The sequence below is a fragment of the Spea bombifrons genome, chromosome 2 (genome assembly GCF_027358695.1).
Source record: "Spea bombifrons isolate aSpeBom1 chromosome 2, aSpeBom1.2.pri, whole genome shotgun sequence".
In the NCBI taxonomy this organism is placed as follows: domain Eukaryota; kingdom Metazoa; phylum Chordata; class Amphibia; order Anura; family Pelobatidae; genus Spea; species Spea bombifrons.
Window position 1 is genome coordinate 141,628,333 of NC_071088.1, and position 5,000 is coordinate 141,633,332.

General features: G+C 49.5%; 15 non-coding genes across 15 annotated transcripts in view; all 15 read right to left on the reverse strand.

The window, feature by feature from the left end:
- LOC128478472 (5S ribosomal RNA) overlaps positions 1–18 on the reverse strand; it is a 119-nt gene extending 101 nt beyond the window's left edge. Inside the window, exon 1 of the ribosomal RNA XR_008349389.1 lies at positions 1–18. This exon is cut by the window's left edge and continues 101 nt beyond it. This is a non-coding gene — a ribosomal RNA (5S ribosomal RNA).
- Positions 19–231: 213 nt separating this feature from the next.
- Positions 232–350, reverse strand: LOC128476894 (5S ribosomal RNA). Its single transcript, XR_008347886.1, has one exon. It is a non-coding gene; the product is annotated as a 5S ribosomal RNA (ribosomal RNA).
- A 188-nt stretch (positions 351–538) lies between these two features.
- Positions 539–657, reverse strand: LOC128478538 (5S ribosomal RNA). Its single transcript, XR_008349451.1, has one exon. It is a non-coding gene; the product is annotated as a 5S ribosomal RNA (ribosomal RNA).
- A 216-nt stretch (positions 658–873) lies between these two features.
- On the reverse strand, positions 874–992 carry LOC128477211 (5S ribosomal RNA). Its single transcript, XR_008348193.1, has one exon. It is a non-coding gene; the product is annotated as a 5S ribosomal RNA (ribosomal RNA).
- Positions 993–1,204: 212 nt separating this feature from the next.
- On the reverse strand, positions 1,205–1,323 carry LOC128479434 (5S ribosomal RNA). The gene has a single exon (XR_008350313.1). It is a non-coding gene; the product is annotated as a 5S ribosomal RNA (ribosomal RNA).
- A 243-nt stretch (positions 1,324–1,566) lies between these two features.
- On the reverse strand, positions 1,567–1,685 carry LOC128477408 (5S ribosomal RNA). The gene has a single exon (XR_008348383.1). It is a non-coding gene; the product is annotated as a 5S ribosomal RNA (ribosomal RNA).
- A 258-nt stretch (positions 1,686–1,943) lies between these two features.
- LOC128478385 (5S ribosomal RNA) lies at positions 1,944–2,062 on the reverse strand. The gene has a single exon (XR_008349306.1). It is a non-coding gene; the product is annotated as a 5S ribosomal RNA (ribosomal RNA).
- Positions 2,063–2,298: 236 nt separating this feature from the next.
- LOC128476895 (5S ribosomal RNA) lies at positions 2,299–2,417 on the reverse strand. Its single transcript, XR_008347887.1, has one exon. It is a non-coding gene; the product is annotated as a 5S ribosomal RNA (ribosomal RNA).
- A 188-nt stretch (positions 2,418–2,605) lies between these two features.
- Positions 2,606–2,725, reverse strand: LOC128479514 (5S ribosomal RNA). The gene has a single exon (XR_008350384.1). It is a non-coding gene; the product is annotated as a 5S ribosomal RNA (ribosomal RNA).
- Positions 2,726–2,965: 240 nt separating this feature from the next.
- On the reverse strand, positions 2,966–3,084 carry LOC128477053 (5S ribosomal RNA). Its single transcript, XR_008348041.1, has one exon. It is a non-coding gene; the product is annotated as a 5S ribosomal RNA (ribosomal RNA).
- Positions 3,085–3,306: 222 nt separating this feature from the next.
- LOC128477212 (5S ribosomal RNA) lies at positions 3,307–3,425 on the reverse strand. Its single transcript, XR_008348194.1, has one exon. It is a non-coding gene; the product is annotated as a 5S ribosomal RNA (ribosomal RNA).
- A 251-nt stretch (positions 3,426–3,676) lies between these two features.
- Positions 3,677–3,795, reverse strand: LOC128478134 (5S ribosomal RNA). Its single transcript, XR_008349070.1, has one exon. It is a non-coding gene; the product is annotated as a 5S ribosomal RNA (ribosomal RNA).
- A 222-nt stretch (positions 3,796–4,017) lies between these two features.
- Positions 4,018–4,136, reverse strand: LOC128479067 (5S ribosomal RNA). The gene has a single exon (XR_008349958.1). It is a non-coding gene; the product is annotated as a 5S ribosomal RNA (ribosomal RNA).
- Positions 4,137–4,366: 230 nt separating this feature from the next.
- LOC128477420 (5S ribosomal RNA) lies at positions 4,367–4,485 on the reverse strand. Its single transcript, XR_008348393.1, has one exon. It is a non-coding gene; the product is annotated as a 5S ribosomal RNA (ribosomal RNA).
- Positions 4,486–4,742: 257 nt separating this feature from the next.
- LOC128476945 (5S ribosomal RNA) lies at positions 4,743–4,861 on the reverse strand. Its single transcript, XR_008347935.1, has one exon. It is a non-coding gene; the product is annotated as a 5S ribosomal RNA (ribosomal RNA).
- Positions 4,862–5,000: the final 139 nt, after the last annotated feature.

Here is a 5,000-nt window from a genome sequence, read left to right on the forward strand (position 1 = left end):
GGTGGTATGGCCGCAGGTGTGAAAATTTTTTATTTTACTTCTCTTATTCTGTTGCTGCTGCTGCTGCTGCTGCTGCTGCTGCTGCTGCTGCTGCTTGTCGTCAGACAGAAAGAATTATAAGCCCTGGGACAGGACAGAGAAGGTGAGAAGGTTCAAATAAGGGTTTAAAGCTTTGATGATGAGCAAGAAACACATGGCAAAAAGCTCTCCCCGGACTGTGAGAAAAGAAAAAGCCTACAACACCTGGTATTCCCAGGCGGTCTCCCATCCAGGTACTAACCAGGCCCAACCCTGCTTAGCTTCCGAGATCAGACGAGATCGGGCGCTTTCAGGGTGGTATGGCCACAGGTGTGAAAGTTTTTTATTTTACTTCTCTTATTCTGTTGCTGCTGCTGCTGCTTGTCGTCAGACAGAAAGAATTATAAGCCCTGGGACAGGACAGAGAAGGTGAGAAGGTTCAAATAAGGGTTTAAAGCTTTGATGATGAGCAAGAAACACATGGCAAAAAGCTCTCCCTGGACTGTGAGAAAAAATTAAAAGCCTACAACACCTGGTATTCCCAGGCAGTCTCCTATCCAGGTACTAACCAGGCCCAACCCTGCTTAGCTTCCGAGATCAGACGAGATCGGTCGCTTTCAGGGTGGTATGGCCGCAGGTGTGAAAGTTTTTTATTTTACTTCTCTTATTCTGCTGCTGCTGCTGCTGCTGCAGCTGCTGCTTCTGCTGCAGCTGCTGCTTGTCGTCAGACAGAAAGAATTATAAGCCCTGGGACAGGACAGAGAAGGTGAGAAGGTTCAAATAAGGGTTTAAAGCTTTGATGATGAGCAAGAAACACATGGCAAAAAGCTCTCCCCGGACTGTGAGACAAGAAATAGCCTACAACACCTGGTATTCCCAGGCGGTCTCCCATCCAGGTACTAACCAGGCCCAACCCTGCTTAGCTTCCGAGATCAGACGAGATCAGGCGCTTTCAGGGTGGTATGGCCGCAGGTGTGAAAGTTTTTTATTTTACTTCTCTTATTCTGTTGCTGCTGCTGCTGCTGCTGCTGCTGCTGCTGCTGCTGCTTGTCGTCAGACAAAAAGAATTATAAGCCCTGGGACAGGACAGAGAAGGTGAGAAGGTTCAAATAAGGGTTTAAAGCTTTGATGATGAGCAAGAAACACATGGCAAAAAGCTCTCCCCGGACTGTGAGAAAAAATTAAAAGCCTGCAACACCTGGTATTCCCAGGGTGTCTCCCATCCAGGAACTAACCAGGCCCAACCCTGCTTAGCTTCCGAGATCAGACGAGATCGGTCGCTTTCAGGGTGGTATGGCCGCAGGTGTGAAAGTTTTTTATTTTACTTCTCTTATTCTGTTGCTGCTGCTGCTGCTGCTGCTGCTGCTGCTGCTGCTGCTGCTGCTGCTGCTGCTGCTGCTGCTGCTGCTGCTTGTCGTCAGACAGAAAGAATTATAAGCCCTGGGACAGGACAGAGAAGGTGAGAAGGTTCAAATAAGGGTTTAAAGCTTTGATGATGAGCAAGAAACACATGGCAAAAAGCTCTCCCCGGACTGTGAGACAAGAAAAAGCCTACAACACCTGGTATTCCCAGGCAGTCTCCCATCCAGGTACTAACCAGGCCCAACCCTGCTTAGCTTCCGAGATCAGACGAGATCGGGCGCTTTCAGGGTGGTATGGCCGCAGGTGTGAAAGTTTTTTATTTTACTTCTCTTATTCTGCTGCTGCTGCTGCTGCTGCTGCTGCTGCTGCTGCTGCTGCTGCTGCTGCTGCTGCTGCTGCTGCTGCTGCTGCTGCTGCTGCTGCTGCTTGTCGTCAGACAGAAAGAATTATAAGCCCTGGGACAGGACAGAGAAGGTGAGAAGGTTCAAATAAGGGTTTAAAGCTTTGATGATGAGCAAGAAACACATGGCAAAAAGCTCTCCCCGGACTGTGAGACAAGAAAAAGCCTACAACACCTGGTATTCCCAGGCGGTCTCCCATCCAGGTACTAACCAGGCCCAACCCTGCTTAGCTTCCGAGATCAGACAAGATCGGGCGCTTTCAGGGTGGTATGGCCACAGGTGTGAAAGTTTTTTATTTTACTTCTCTTATTCTGTTGCTGCTGCTGCTGCTGCTGCTGCTGCTGCTGCTGCTGCTGCTGCTGCTGCTGCTGCTGCTGCTTGTCGTCAGACAGAAAGAATTATAAGCCCTGGGACAGGACAGAGAAGGTGAGAAGGTTCAAATAAGGGTTTAAAGCTTTGATGATGAGCAAGAAACACATGGCAAAAAGCTCTCCCCGGACTGTGAGAAAAAATTAAAAGCCTACAACACCTGGTATTCCCAGGCGGTCTCCCATCCAGGTACTAACCAGGCCCAACCCTGCTTAGCTTCCGAGATCAGACGAGATCGGGCGCTTTCAGGGTGGTATGGCCACAGGTGTGAAAGTTTTTTATTTTACTTCTCTTATTCTGTTGCTGCTGCTGCTGCTTGTCGTCAGACAGAAAGAATTATAAGCCCTGGGACAGGACAGAGAAGGTGAGAAGGTTCAAATAAGGGTTTAAAGCTTTGATGATGAGCAAGAAACACATGGCAAAAAGCTCTCCCCGGACTGTGAGAAAAAATTAAAAGCCTACAACACCTGGTATTCCCAGGCAGTCTCCCATTCAGGTACTAACCAGGCCCAACCCTGCTTAGCTTCCGAGATCAGACGAGATCGGTCGCTTTCAGGGTGGTATGGGCCGCAGGTGTGAAAGTTTTTTATTTTACTTCTCTTATTCTGTTGCTGCTGCTGCTGCTGCTGCTGCTGCTGCTGCTGCTGCTGCTGCTGCTGCTGCTGCTGCTGCTGCTGCTTGTCGTCAGACAGAAAGAATTATAAGCCCTGGGACAGGACAGAGAAGGTGAGAAGGTTCAAATAAGGGTTTAAAGCTTTGATGATGAGCAAGAAACACATGGCAAAAAGCTCTCCCCGGACTGTGAGACAAGAAAAAGCCTACAACACCTGGTATTCCCAGGCAGTCTCCCATCCAGGTACTAACCAGGCCCAACCCTGCTTAGCTTCCGAGATCAGATGAGATCGGGCGCTTTCAGGGTGGTATGGCCGCAGGTGTGAAAGTTTTTTATTTTACTTCTCTTATTCTGTTGCTGTTGCTGCTGCTGCTGCTGCTGCTGCTGCTGCTGCTGCTGCTGCTGCTTGTCGTCAGACAGAAAGAATTATAAGCCCTAGGACAGGACAGAGAAGGTGAGAAGGTTCAAATAAGGGTTTAAAGCTTTGATGATGAGCAAGAAACACATGGCAAAAAGCTCTCCCCGGACTGTGAGACAAGAAAAAGCCTACAACACCTGGTATTCCCAGGCGGTCTCCCATCCAGGTACTAACCAGGCCCAACCCTGCTTAGCTTCCGAGATCAGACGAGATCAGGCGCTTTCAGGGTGGTATGGCCGCAGGTGTGAAAGCTTTTTATTTTACTTCTCTTATTCTGTTGCTGCTGCTGCTGCTGCTGCTGCTGCTGCTGCTGCTGCTGCTGCTGCTGCTGCTGCTGCTGCTGCTGCTGCTGCTGCTTGTCGTCAGACAGAAAGAATTATAAGCCCTGGGACAGGACAGAGAAGGTGAGAAGGTTCAAATAAGGGTTTAAAGCTTTGATGATGAGCAAGAAACACATGGCAAAAAGCTCTCCCCGGACTGTGAGAAAAAATTAAAAGCCTACAACACCTGGTATTCCCAGGCGGTCTCCCATCCAGGTACTAACCAGGCCCAACGCTGCTTAGCTTCCGAGATCAGACGAGATCGGGCGCTTTCAGGGTGGTATGGCCGCAGGTGTGAAAGTGTTTTATTTTACTTCTCTTATTCTGTTGCTGCTGCTGCTGCTGCTGCTGCTGCTGCTGCTGCTGCTGCTGCTGCTGCTTGTCGTCAGACAGAAAGAATTATAAGCCCTGGGACAGGACAGAGAAGGTGAGAAGGTTCAAATAAGGGTTTAAAGCTTTGATGATGAGCAAGAAACACATGGCAAAAAGCTCTCCCCGGACTGTGAGACAAGAAAAAGCCTACAACACCTGGTATTCCCAGGCGGTCTCCCATCCAGGTACTAACCAGGCCCAACCCTGCTTAGCTTACGAGATCAGACAAGATCGGGCGCTTTCAGGGTGGTATGGCCGCAGGTGTGAAAGTTTTTTATTTTACTTCTCTTATTCTGTTGCTGTTGCTGTTGCTGCTGCTGCTGCTGCTGCTGCTGCTGCTGCTGCTGCTGCTGCTTGTCGTCAGACAAAAAGAATTATAAGCCCTGGGACAGGACAGAGAAGGTGAGAAGGTTCAAATAAGGGTTTAAAGCTTTGATGATGAGCAAGAAACACATGGCAAAAAGCTCTCCCCGGACTGTGAGAAAAAATTAAAAGCCTACAACACCTGGTATTCCCAGGCGGTCTCCCATCCAGGTACTAACCAGGCCCAACCCTGCTTAGCTTCCGAGATCAGACGAGATCGGGCGCTTTCAGGGTGGTATGGCCGCAGGTGTGAAAGTTTTTTATTTTACTTCTCTTATTCTGTTGCTGCTGCTGCTGCTGCTGCTGCTGCTGCTGCTGCTGCTGCTGCTGCTGCTGCTGCTGCTGCTGCTGCTGCTGCTGCTGCTGCTTGTCGTCAGACAGAAAGAATTATAAGCCCTGGGACAGGACAGAGAAGGTGAGAAGGTTCAAATAAGGGTTTAAAGCTTTGATGATGAGCAAGAAACACATGGCAAAAAGCTCTCCCCGGACTGTGAGAAAAAATTAAAAGCCTACAACACCTGGTATTCCCAGGCGGTCTCCCAACCAGGTACTAACCAGGCCCAACCCTGCTTAGCTTCCGAGATCAGACGAGATCGGGCGCTTTCAGGGTGGTATGGCCGCAGGTGTGAAAGTTTTTTATTTTACTTCTCTTATTCTGTTGCTGCTGCTGCTGCTGCTGCTGCTGCTGCTGCTGCTGCTGCTGCTGCTGCTGCTTGTCGTCAGACAGAAAGAATTATAAGCCCTGGGACAGGACAGAGAAGGTG